This window comes from Nomascus leucogenys, chromosome 17 (assembly GCF_006542625.1).
Source record: "Nomascus leucogenys isolate Asia chromosome 17, Asia_NLE_v1, whole genome shotgun sequence".
NCBI lineage: Eukaryota > Metazoa > Chordata > Mammalia > Primates > Hylobatidae > Nomascus > Nomascus leucogenys.
The window spans coordinates 67,991,379-68,003,908 of record NC_044397.1 but is presented as its reverse complement, the minus strand read 5'-3'; the positions used below and the strand labels follow the sequence as shown (position 1 = coordinate 68,003,908).

At 44.7% G+C, this 12,530-nt stretch overlaps 1 protein-coding gene across 7 annotated transcripts in view; it reads right to left on the bottom strand.

The window, feature by feature from the left end:
- The window catches only part of ELMO1 (engulfment and cell motility 1), a 592,800-nt gene that overhangs the window by 419,941 nt on the left and 160,329 nt on the right, over positions 1-12,530 (bottom strand). The window lies entirely within an intron of this gene.

Genomic DNA, 12,530 nt, shown 5'->3' with positions numbered 1-12,530 from the left:
TCCACACAAAAATTTGTGCACTAATCTTCACAGAAACATTATCTATAATAGCCAAAAAGTAGAAACAATACATGTGTCCATTACTTGATAAATGGATAAGCAAAATGTGGTCTATCCATTCCACAGAAAATTAGTACGTTATAAAAAAGGAACGAAGGGCCAGGTGTGGTGGCTCACACCTGTAATCCCAGCACTTCGGAAGGCTGAGGCAGGCGGATCACCTGAGGTCAGGAGTTCGAGACCAGCTTGGCCAATATGGCGAAACCCCGTCTCTACTAAAAACACAAAAAGAAAAAATTAGCCAGGCATAGTGGCGGGTGCCTGTAATCCCAGCTACTCAGGAGGCTAAGACCGGAGAATTGCTTGAATCCAGGAGGCAGAGGTTGCAGTGAGCTGAGATAGCACCACTACACTCCAGCCTAGGCAACAAGAGTGAAACTCCATCTTAAAGGGAAAAAAAAAAAGGAATGAAGTACCAATACATGCTACAACATGGATGAACCTTGGAAACATTACACTAAGTGAAAGATGCCAGACACAAAGGCTTCATGTTACATGACTGCATTTGCATGAAATGTCCAGGATAGGCAAATCAATAGAATCAGCCATTAGGATAAATGGTTGCCTAAGGCTGGGGGAGGGAGGGAATGGGAATGACTGCTCCATGGGTCCAGTGTTTTCTTTTGGGGTGATGCAAATGTTTTGGAACTAGATTGGTGATGGCTGCACAACATTGTGAATGCACTAAATACCCCCAAATTGGACACCTTTAAAAGGCGAATCATTGTGACATCTGTCTCAGTAAAGCTGTTTCTTTAAAAGGGTTATTAAGGAGCTTGGTTTCTTAACATTTGCTGGTTCCTTTTGCATGTTGCCTTGAAGTTAAGAACAAACAGCATAAATAAGCAGCTCTCCAATCAGTCTGCCTCCATTTGGCAAGTATATTTGAAGTAAGTGTTATGAAGCTATCACTTAGCATCTGGTGTGGTTTGGCTTTGTGTCCCCACCAAACTCTCATCTTCAACTGTAATCCCCATGTGTTGACAGAGGGACCTGGGAGAAGGCAATTGGATCATAGGGGCAGTTTCCCCCATGCCATTCTCGTGAGAGTGAGTGAGTTCTCACGAGACCTGATGGTTTTATAAGGGGCTGTTTCCCCTTTGCTTCTTTCACACCCTCTCTCACCTGCTGCCATGTAAGACGTGCCTGCTTACCTTTCTGCCATGATTGTAAGTTTTTTGAGGCCTCTCCAGCCATGCGGAACTGTGAGTCAATTAAACCCTCTTTTCTTTATAAATTACCTGGTCTCGGGTAGTTGTTTATAGCAGTGGAAGAACAGACTAATACAGCATCTTTGACATTGAAGTTAGAATTTCATTGGTGGTTTTATTTTCTTCCAGCAGAGTACACACCACACCCAATTTCCAGGAGGAGGCCTTCCAGGACTCACCATGGTTGCATGCCCTACCTGGTATGCTGAAGTTGGGGGTTAATAAATCTGCCTTCAGGATCACTACCCTGCATAATTTAAGACAAGCCACAAGCTGGAGTTTGCTCAGGACTCAGCAGACACACTGAGGTGGTGGGAAATTTCTTGATGAGATGCCAAAGACCCATAAGATTGCTTGCTTCCTCAGCCAATTCTGACGACTTTTTGGACAATGAATTTTCTAAAAGAACCACCCAAAAAGGGGCAGCCTTCAGGCCAGTATTCCCTCCCAAAGAAAAGCAGATCTGAACATTTCACACCAAGTGCAGGCAGGCCCGAAAACCCAACACCACCAGATCCAGGCCCTGTGTGTGCAATTCAGCCCAGTGTAGAGCATCCCCTGATGCACGGGGTCACCTCTGGAGAGAGCTAGCTCATCATTACCAGAAGCATGCAAGCATGGTACTGAATGCCTCTTGGCAGGCAGGCTGAGATAGGAGCTGCGGAAATGAATTCGAGTCATTTTTAAAATCTCTTTTCAACTCTAAAATTCTATGACTCTGTGAGAAATGAAAGGAAGATGGCAAATACTAACAACAGAGTTCTAAGGAAGCCGAATACATAACATACCCTTTCTTTGCTCAAGCTCTGAACAACTTGAGAAAATAAGATGGAGAACTAAAAATCCTTTATATTAGTGATTATGGAGAACAATGCTCAGAGTGAGCCAGCAGATGTGCTGACTGAACCCTTGGGCCAGGCACACACCTGTTCGTGTAAGACTTAAGGCAGGTCCCTTCCCAAGAGGAAAGAGGTCTAGTTTATTCTTCCCAAATTTTCCAACAGTAAGGGAAGAAGGCCCTAAGGGTATGAAGAGGCCAGGAGGGTTTAGAAACAATATTTTTTTTCTTTTTTTTCTTTTCCAGAAGGAGTCTCACTCTGTCACCTAGGCTAGAGTGCAGTGGCACAATCTCGGCTCACTATAACCTCCGCCTCCCAGGTTCAAGCGATTCTCCTGCCTCAGGCTCTCGAGTAGCTGGGACTACAGGCGCCCAGCACCATGCCCGGCTAATTTTTGTATTTTTAGTAGAGGCGAGGTTTCACCATATTGGCCAGGCTGGTCTCAAACTCCTGACCTTGTGATCTGCCCGCCTTGGCCTCCCAAAGTGTTGGGATTATAGGCATAAGCCACCACACCTGGCCGAGAAATAATCTTTCTAATAATCATGGAAATTTGGAGTTGCAATGAGACATTCCTAACAAAAGCAATAAACTAACATTTACTGAAAGGAACTGGGCTGAGAGTTTTTGTTTCTCATGCTTATGTAACCAACATTATAATTCTATGCCCACATTAAAGATAAGAAAGCAAAGCTGCTGAGAGGATAAGTTATTTGCCCAACATCATGGAGGAGGATGAGAGGACTCAAAGCCAGGTAGTCTGACAATAAAGGCTGTGCTCTGTCTGCCTGACAAAGGTAAGACCCAGACCTTGCATTTACCCTCAGAGGGAAGAGTTCATCTGTCGCTCAACATACATGACAGCAAATAATCAAGACTGGATTCCTAACTGCTAAGGAAGGCTCCCCAGAGTCCCAGGGCTTCCCCGCCACACCCAAGGTGATGTACTGGGTGCTGGGTGGGAGAAGGGCTGGGAGAAGTTCTGCATTGGCCTCTAGGCTCCCTCAGGCACTCCTTCAAGGTTCATTCCTTCCTTTTTGGAACCCAAACAAGATTCCTTTCAAGAAAGGGTCTTGATGATTGTTTGTTTCAAAGCAAAGCATGACTAAATCCTCTGATAAAGCTAGGCTCAATTCCTGCTCTGCTTCCCACCAGCTGAGTGGACTCAGTACAAGCTACTTAATTCCTCAGACCTAAATTCTCTTCCCAAAAGTGGGAAGAACAATGCACTGTTAGAGGTGAATAAGAACAAGAGGAAACGGACGCAGGTACTGCATCTAGACTCGAACTGGCTCAAGAATGAGAGCAATTCCTGCTCCCCCAGAGACAGCAGCACCTTCTGCCTGTGCCTTCTCAGTCAACAATTACATTTATCTTCTCTCCCTTCCTTCCCCCATGCTTTTAAATCAGTGTCTTGTACTTTAAATGAAACAGAGATATGTAGAAGAACTACTAAAATATGCATTAAAAATTTTAAGGTCCTGACAGAAAGGCAGAACAAACTCAGAAACAAAGGCAATGGTAGACCACTGTTTCTGAGACTATATTCTATCCAGAAAATCAACTGGATTACAGCTTTTTCACCATAAGCTGATGACACCTTTGGCTCTGAAAGAAAGGCCTAATTTGGGATGTAAACTTCATTAAGAAAGAAAGAGGCTTGTCATTGTTCTGATTTCATAAATCCCACACAGGAGGCATAGTGCATAGCTTAAAAGTGATGGGGCCACCCAGACTGGACACACATTTCACTTCCGAGTGGGAAAACCTGGTGCAAGTGGCATGGCTGTCCTCATGTTCCCAGCTTTCTCATGTTCCCGGCTTCCTCACATGGAAAATGAGGATATTGCCTATTTCCTAGGTTGTTCTGAGGAGCAAGTGAGATAATCCATTTAAAGTCCTTAAAACAGCCTGGCACATTGCAAATGCTAAAAAGAAATGAGAGAGAGAGAGAGAAAGAGAGAGAGAGAGAGTTCACTGTTTATTATTAAGCACAAAAATAACACGTAGGCCGGGCATGGTGGCTCACGCCTGTAATCCCAGCACTTTGGGAGGCCCAGGCGGGCAGATCACGAGGTCAGGAGATCGAGATCATCCTGGCTAACATGGTGAAACCCCGTCTGTATTAAAAATACAAAAAAAAATTAGCTGGGCGTGGTGGCAGGTGCCTGTAGTCCCAGCTACTCGGCTACTCGGGAGGCTGAGGCAGGAGAATAGTGTGAACCCGGGAGGCGGAGCTTGCAGTGAGCTGAGATTACGCCACTGCACTCCAGCCTGGGCGACAGAGCAAGACTCTGTCTCAAAAAAAAAAAAAAAATAAAACACGTAAAAAGCACACTTCTATACCCTTATTTGTTTTTAGCTAGACCCTATACGTAAATAATAAATAAAAATAATAGTACAGTCTATGTTACACCAAGGACAGAAACATCTACCCAGCAGGATAACAAATATTAGCAAATGCATACCTCTTCTGTAAGTTGACCAGCATGTCTAAGGAGGAATTCTGTCTCACAAGCATGCTTCGTATTGGAGGCAGGGAATCTCTCACCCACTTTTTTTATCCTACTCAGTCCTCAGCCTGTTTCAGAGGGAGCAGCCCTCTGAGCATCAATAAGTGCTGTCTATGTGCTTTTACTTATTCACCTTTTTTGTTCATTGGCTGTCTTCCTCACCCCTAGGATGTCACCTCCATGAGAGCAGATAGTTTATTATGTCTATATCACTCCCATCCAGAAGAGTGGACACCTATGACCTGGCACATGCCGGCACTCAAAAACTATCTGTTGAATAAATAGCTAAACTACTCTATGCCAGCCACAGATGAGGCACCAAGGCAGATACAAAGTTAAATAGGACTAATTCCTGTCTGCTGGGAATTGGTCAGTGAGAGAAACTGACATATAATAACTGTATCTGTACCATGGCAGAGACCTGGGGGTGACCAGCACTGCATCAGCACATAGGTGTGATGGGAGGAGAGGGGAAGAACAGGGTGTGCAGCAAAGGCTTTTAGAGGAGATGACATTCAAGATGGCCCTCTGGGCACAGGCAGGATTTCCCAGGGGAGAGGAGGAAACAGCACATCTCAAAGCTCTGAGGCATGAAAGGACAAGACATCCTCATGGAACAGAGAAAACTCCTATGTGGTCGCTTAGAGCCGGAGATGCAGGAAGAAAAGGAATACAGGACTTTTGAAAGGTAGAATGATCTTCCACCATTTAAGAAAAGGGAAGAGCAGGAGTAAGGGGTGGCACTCCAGCTCTGATTTGCTGTTAGCAAACGTGTCATCTCTCTTGAGGAGCCAGCTGGGCAATATGGCCAGCACATCTGTCCACAGATATTCTCCTAAGAAGGAGAATTGCAAGGCTCAGGCTTTGGGAACAAGGGTCATGTGACCCGCTTCATGAGAAAGGAATCCAGAGCCTCTGGGCTAAGAATAGAAACCATCTACCTCACCCCCACACTCAGCTGGTCACTGAGAATGCACACCTTCCAATGTCTGCAATAACAGCACTTTGTATGCTTCCTCTGTCTTCATTGGCATAACTTTATTCTTCCAGAAGTCTCCTGCATAGGCAGATGGCATGACTGCTCATTACAGGAACTTTCTGAAAGACCCAGAAACTCAAATGAAAAACATCAACTGTTTGTACCCTGAGGTTCTTTGAATCCCTTGCCTCAAAGCCTGCAGTTTCCACCACTCCAAACTGTTGTATCATGACCCATACATGCTCTGAAAAACCCAACTAAACCAAACTTCCAATTCTGAATAAATTCTGACTTTACTTTCTGTGATAGTTTTTCCTTTTTTTTTTTTGACGGGGCTGGGGGTGGTGTGGTACTGGGTGGCCTTTTTGATGTGTCAACTTCACTAGACTACAGTTTCCAATTATGCGAATACTAATCTAGATGTTGCTGTAAGGTATTTTGTAGATGTGATGAAAGTCTATAATCACTTGACTTTAAGTAAGAGAGATTATCCTAGATAATCTCAATGGGCCTGTTTCAATAAATTGAAAGGCCCTAAAAACAGAGTTGTTTAGCTGGGCATAGTGGCTTATGCCTGTGGTCCCAGCTACTTGGGAGGCTAAGGTGGGATGATTGCTTGAGCCCAGCAAGTCAAGGGTGCAGTGATCTATGATCCCACTACTGCACTCCAGCCTAGGCAACAGAGCAAGTCTCTGTCTCTTCAAAACAAAACAAAACAAAGCAAAACGAAACAAAACACTAACAATAAAACAGAGCTGAGGGTTCCTTGAAGGAACAAATTCTACCTGTGGACAGTAGATAGCAGATTCAGTCTATGTCTCAGAGTTCCAGCCTGCCCTGTGGATTTCGGGTTTTCCTAACCAGCTCCCATAATCCCATGAGGTAATTCCTTGCAATCAGTTCCTATACATCTCCTACTGGTGCTGCATCTCTAGTGGAGTCCTGACGAATTCACCTCTGCCTGAGACACTGACAAAGTGTTTCATGCTGATGTTCTCCCTCAACAAGGTGAGCAACAAGGTCATCTCTGTCTTATCAGGGTCAATCCAACCAGCATTTCACTGAGGCAAGGTCACTCTTCTCAGGCCAGAGAAGAAACTGCATCAAATGATGTATGAAAGTGTGTGAGGGGCCAGGTGCGGTGGCTCACGCCTGTAATCCCAGCACTTTGGGAGGCCGAGGCAGGTGGGTCACGAGGTCAGGAGTTCAAGAGCAGCTTGGGCAACATGGTGAAACCCGGTCTCTAATAAAAATACAAAAAAACTAGCCAGGCGTGGTGGCAGGCGCCTGTAATCCCAGCTACTCAGGAGGCTGAGGCAGGAGAATCGCTTGAAACTGGAAGGTGGAGGTTGCAGTGAGCCGAGATCGCACCACTGCACTCCAGCCTGGGCAACAACGGTGAAACTCCGTTTCTAAAAAAAAAAAAAAAAAAAAAAAAAAAGAAGTGTGTGAGGGCTACTACCTCACTGGGGCATGGCAACTCAATGGGGAGACGTGGCTCTAAGGCTTTAAAATGGCAAATGGGAAGGGGATCATCATGGCGGACGGGAGGCAGGACTAGATTGCAGCTCCAGACAGAGCAGCGTGCGGAAGCTCGCTTTGTGGATTTTAGCTCCAGATAGACTGCAAGGAGAAACCAGTAATCCCGAGAGGACCCACAGACCCTCTGAAGGAAGCAGACTGGCTCCCGCAATACCCAGGAGACACCCCAAATACTGTGAGTGCCCCAACTGTGGAAGTAGGAAAGGGAGACCCTCTTCTCCGAAAACACACCCCCACTAGAGAAGCTGAAGGTCTCTTTGTGGGAGAAGTTTCCGACCTTACCTGGAGCTGAGCCAATTTAGAGACTGGAGAGAAATACAGGGTAGAGGAAGCAGCAGAAAGGTCCTGGGAGCTCACTGCATCCCCTAGCAGTCCATTACCACCTGGCACCACAAGGATCCAATGGGAGGGTGGCCAGTGGAGCAGGGGGTATAACTCCACAGGGAGAAGGAAATCTGTAGCTGAACTTTGTATGGTGGGAGTGAGACTGGCCCTTCAGTTTGCACGGGAGCTGGGTGAAGCCTGTCACTGCCGGCCTTCCCCCACTTCCCTGACAACCTGCATGACTCAACAGAGGCAGCCATAATCCTGGAGGCATCACACTACCTGATTTCAAACTATACTATAAGGCCATAGTCACCAAAACAGCATGGTAGTGGTATAAAAATAGGCACGTAGACCAATGGAACAGAATAGAGAACACAAAAATAAACCCAAATACTTATAACCAACTGATCTTCGACAAAGCAAACAAAAACATAAAATGGGGAGAGAACACTCTTCAACAAATGATGCTAGGATAATTGGCAAGCCATATGTAGGAGAATGAAACTGGATCCTCATTTCTCACCTTTTACAAAAATCAACTCAAGATGGATTAAGGACTTAAACATAAGACCTGAAACTATAAAAATTCTAGCAGATAACATCGGAAGAACCCTTCTAGACATTGGCTTAGACAAGGATTTCATGACCAAGAAGCCAAAAGCAAATGCAATGAAAACAAAGATAAATAGCTGGGACCTAATTAAACTAAAGAGCTTTTGCATGGCAAAGGGAACAGTCAGCAGAGTAAACAGACAACCCACAGAGTGGGAGAAAATCTTCACAATCTATACATATGAAAAAGGACTGATATCCAGAATCTACAACGAACTCAAACAAATCAGTAAGAAAAAAAAAATCCCGTCAAAAAGTGGGCTAAGGACATGAATAGACAATTCTCAAAAAAAGATATACAAATGGCCAAGAAACATATGGAAAAATGCTCAACATCCCTAATGATCAGGGAGATGCAAATCAAAACCACAATGAGATACCACCTTACTCCTGCAAGAATGGCCACAATCAAAAAAATAAAAAAAACGGTAGATATTGGCATGGATGTGGTAAACGGGGAACACTTCTACACTTCTGGTGGGAACGTAAACTAGTATAGCCACTGTGGAAACAGTGTGGAGATTCCTTAAAGAACCAGAAGTAGAACTACCATTTGATTCAGCAGTCCCACTACTGGGTATCTAGCCAGAGGAAAAGAAGTCATTATTCAAAAAAAGATACTTGCACACGCACGTTCATAGCAGCACAATTCACAATAGCAAAATTGTGGAACCAACCCAAATGCCCATCAATCAACGAGTGGATAAAAAAACTGTGATATATATATATATATATATATATATATATATATATACACACACACACACACGATGGAATACTACGCAGCCATAAAAAGGAGTGAGTTAGCAGCATTTTCAGGGACCTAGATGAGATTGGAGACTATTATTCTAAGTAAATTAGGAATGGAAAACCAAACATCATATGTCCTCACTGATATGTGGGAGCTAAGCTATGAGGACACAAAGGCATAAGAATGATACAATGGACTGTGGGGACTTGGGGGGAAGAGCGGGATGGGGGCGAGAGATAAAAGACTACAAATATGGTGCAGTGTATACTGCTCGGGTGATGTGTGCACCAAAATCTCACAGATCACCACTAAAGAACTTACTCATGTAACCAAATACCACCTGTTACCCCAAAAACTTATGGGAAATAAAGTGTGTGAGGAAGAAAAAAACAATGAGGCAATACCCCCCACAAACAGGGAAAGGGATTCCATGAAAGCAAAGAATGTATCTATCAACTCACAGTGCCAAGAAATTGCCACATGCCCTCTCTGGAAAATGAGTCTTTAATCTTTCATTTATCCTATGATCTTCAGACCACCTGCTTTAGAATCACCATGGGTGAGTGTTAGAATGCAGACTTCTGGGGATTCCCCTCCATAGCTCGTGAATCAGGGGCCTGGTTTGCTGCATTTTTACTATGATCCTAGTAATTCTGATGCAAAATGAAGTTTAGAATCGTCACAGTCTAAACTTTCATAAGACTACACATGACATTTAGAATAAATATTCTGAATTTCAAGGTAATAAATAAAGTTTGAAGCAAACAAAACTCATGCCAGCTTCTCAAAAATGATGAGAAAAGCAGCAGAAAGAACATTTCTGCAGGGAAATGTCCTGACTGCACACAATGTACGAGGAGAATGACAAGTGGCCCAGTGAAAGCCAGCCAAAGCCCTGCTGTCATATTTACTCATAGCCAGCAGTTCCAGACTGTACCAGCCCCTGACATTCACAGGCATCTCGATAGGATGTCTTTGTGTCTTTACTAGCTCATCGATTCAGCCTCTATGTGGATTGGGTAATAAGATGGTACAGAAAAACGTCCTTGTTGTCATATGTTTCCCTCTGAAATCTGTTTTTCTCATTATGCCAACTTTCTACTTAGTCGCATAAATGAAGAATTATGCCTACTCAAAAATCCCAATTCTATTCTCCTTCCTGTTTTTTAGCAAGGACAACAGGAGGTCCACAGGGAAGAAGGCTTCCGATCCCCTGCGTTCAGGCCCTGTGGAGGGCAGGCAGCCCCAGCATCTTCCCTGGCGCTGTCTCTTCTCACTCCCTCTCCATCCTTGTCTGTGTCTGTCTCTTTCTCCAGATGTGAGGACGCCCTTACTTGGGAGATGTTACAGTAAAATAATGCTGTTCTTCAGGTCCATTTCTTAATCATCACAGAGACTGTTTTTGCATGCAAGCCTGATCGCTTTTGTCCAACTGTGTGTCCATTTTTTTGATGTTCACATCTTCAGGCTAATGAAACAACTGAGGGCAATATATGATGCGCTGGTTGCTAAGTTACAGAGCAATGTCTCCAGACAGGACTACGGATCGACCGTTAAGGAAGCATATTAGAAATACCCTAAAATAAAATCCAGACACCACCCCCCAAAAAAAGAAACAGGGGAAAAAAGGCAGGTGGGAATGAGGAAGAAGGATAAGGAAGAAAAAGTGGTCAGCTGCTGTAAATGCCCATTCCCCATAACTGAGGCTCTAGCCTTCCAGGGGCTGCTCACCATCAGAAACAGCAACCCCGCCACCCCATTAGAGTGGTAGCACTTCGTTCCCACCCATTAATTTGAAGAATTTGTGATTTGACTTGTTTTCTACTTTTTTCATGCCCCTAAGTGAGGAGTCCATTTTCAGCTGTTGTCTTTTTCTCGCATCATTTCACTTTCCACAGGACCCAGATATCCTGTACAAATTCCCAAAGCCAAAAAAAGAAAGAACAAGACAAGTATTAAGAGATATCTATTAACTACCTATTTGTGGTCTGTAAACCCAGAACATGAAGGTGAAGGGCCTGTTCTGCAATAAATGGTTTGCTCTCTCTCTATCTGTAATAAGATCTGGGTCAAAAGGAGCACACAGAGATGGGTAGACAGCTCCCAGGAGCCCAGGGAATCTGCCAGGACATGGCAAGCCTGAGGGAAGGGACAGAAGGAGACTGTCTGTCTCCTTCAGTGCTTTAATCAAGGTCTTGTGGAAGATAAAGAGAAAGAACAACATGCTTTTCTGGAGATGACAAACTCGCCTTAAAGGAACATGCACAACCAGTTGTCCACGATTGCTAAAAAAAAAAAAAAAAATTAAAATTAAATTAATAAAAAGCAGCCCTCTGTTCAAAGACACCAAGTTGCTTGCTTCCTTAGCCAATTTCACATGAAAGGAGCCAGCACATACCTACTTTTTGCCTGGTGTCTAGGCTGGGGACTAAAAGCTCAGGGTAGAACCCAGTTCATGTCCACATCTCTAATACAATAGGATAAAAATTACTGACTCTAATCTGTTAAACAGTAATGGAATGTAACTATGTAGATGTGAATCTTGGACTTGGCCTTGAAGTTAGGTGTAGGCAGTCCCCTTGAGCATAGCAGCTGAGGGGGGCCATCTTGGCATTTCAGACAGTGGGGCAGCCCCAGCAAGGGCATTCCCTTTGGGATCCACCATTACTATTCCATGGGGAAGGCCTCAAGCCTCCTGCACCCGGGCTCTGCTCTCCCTACCAGGGACTGCTTCAAAGCAGCTCTGCCTATCCAAGTTTCCGGCAACAGAGACACGTCTATAGTGCTGCACAGCCAGCGGCCAGCTGCTTTCCTCTGACAAGTTTATCCACCATCCGTAGGTGGTGATGTCCCTGTGGTGGCCATGCCCTCTTTGAAGAACCCTGGGGGACGAGCAATGCCCGCTCTTGGTCTTTAGTTCCTCAATTGCCCACTCTTCCTCAAACTGGAGGCCACAGCTTCTTTTCTGCAACTGCTTCTTCTGGACCCAGAGATAGTGTGAGCACTAGGGGGGTATAATACACATTAATAAAACCTCTCGTGGGACAGGTGCTGTGCTGGGAGGACAATGAGGAGTTAGGGAGATGGAACAACAGTGGTCTGGTATCTGGGAGAAGCAGCGGACTGGGAGGAAGGAAGCCCTGGTTGGCCCTGACCAACTCACTTCCCACGTGACCCTGGGCATGTCAGTTTGCTTCAGTCCCTCAACAACTGAATGGAGGCAAGGGACCCAGGGCCATAGGTCAGTTCTCTCCTCTTCTCTTTCATTTGCACTGCCATAAACAAAGAGGAAACATTTACAGCTTTTGAGCAAGATTACTGATATGATGAAGGGGATGTTTTAGGGAAATGAATTTGTTGAAGCAGTGAATAAGATGGGAAGGGAATGCATTCAGAAGACTGAGCGAGGTGAGGGAGGACTTCAGCAACACACTACTCCCTCCCTCCACGGCAGAGCTTGGCCCTTATTACATCAGACTGCAGGCTCTCCAACCTTGACATCGCTGGCTCTGAGCATCTCCCAGCCTCAGAGTTAACAACCCAGCAGACAAAGCCAAGATTCAAAAGGTTAAGGAGTAACAAGTTCTATAACAAGGCTACATGCCTTTGCTCCCATATACAGCAACTAGGAGAGTCAAAAGGATGATTTTGTAACATATGACTAAGGCCTTTGAAATGTTCAAATTCTATGAATTT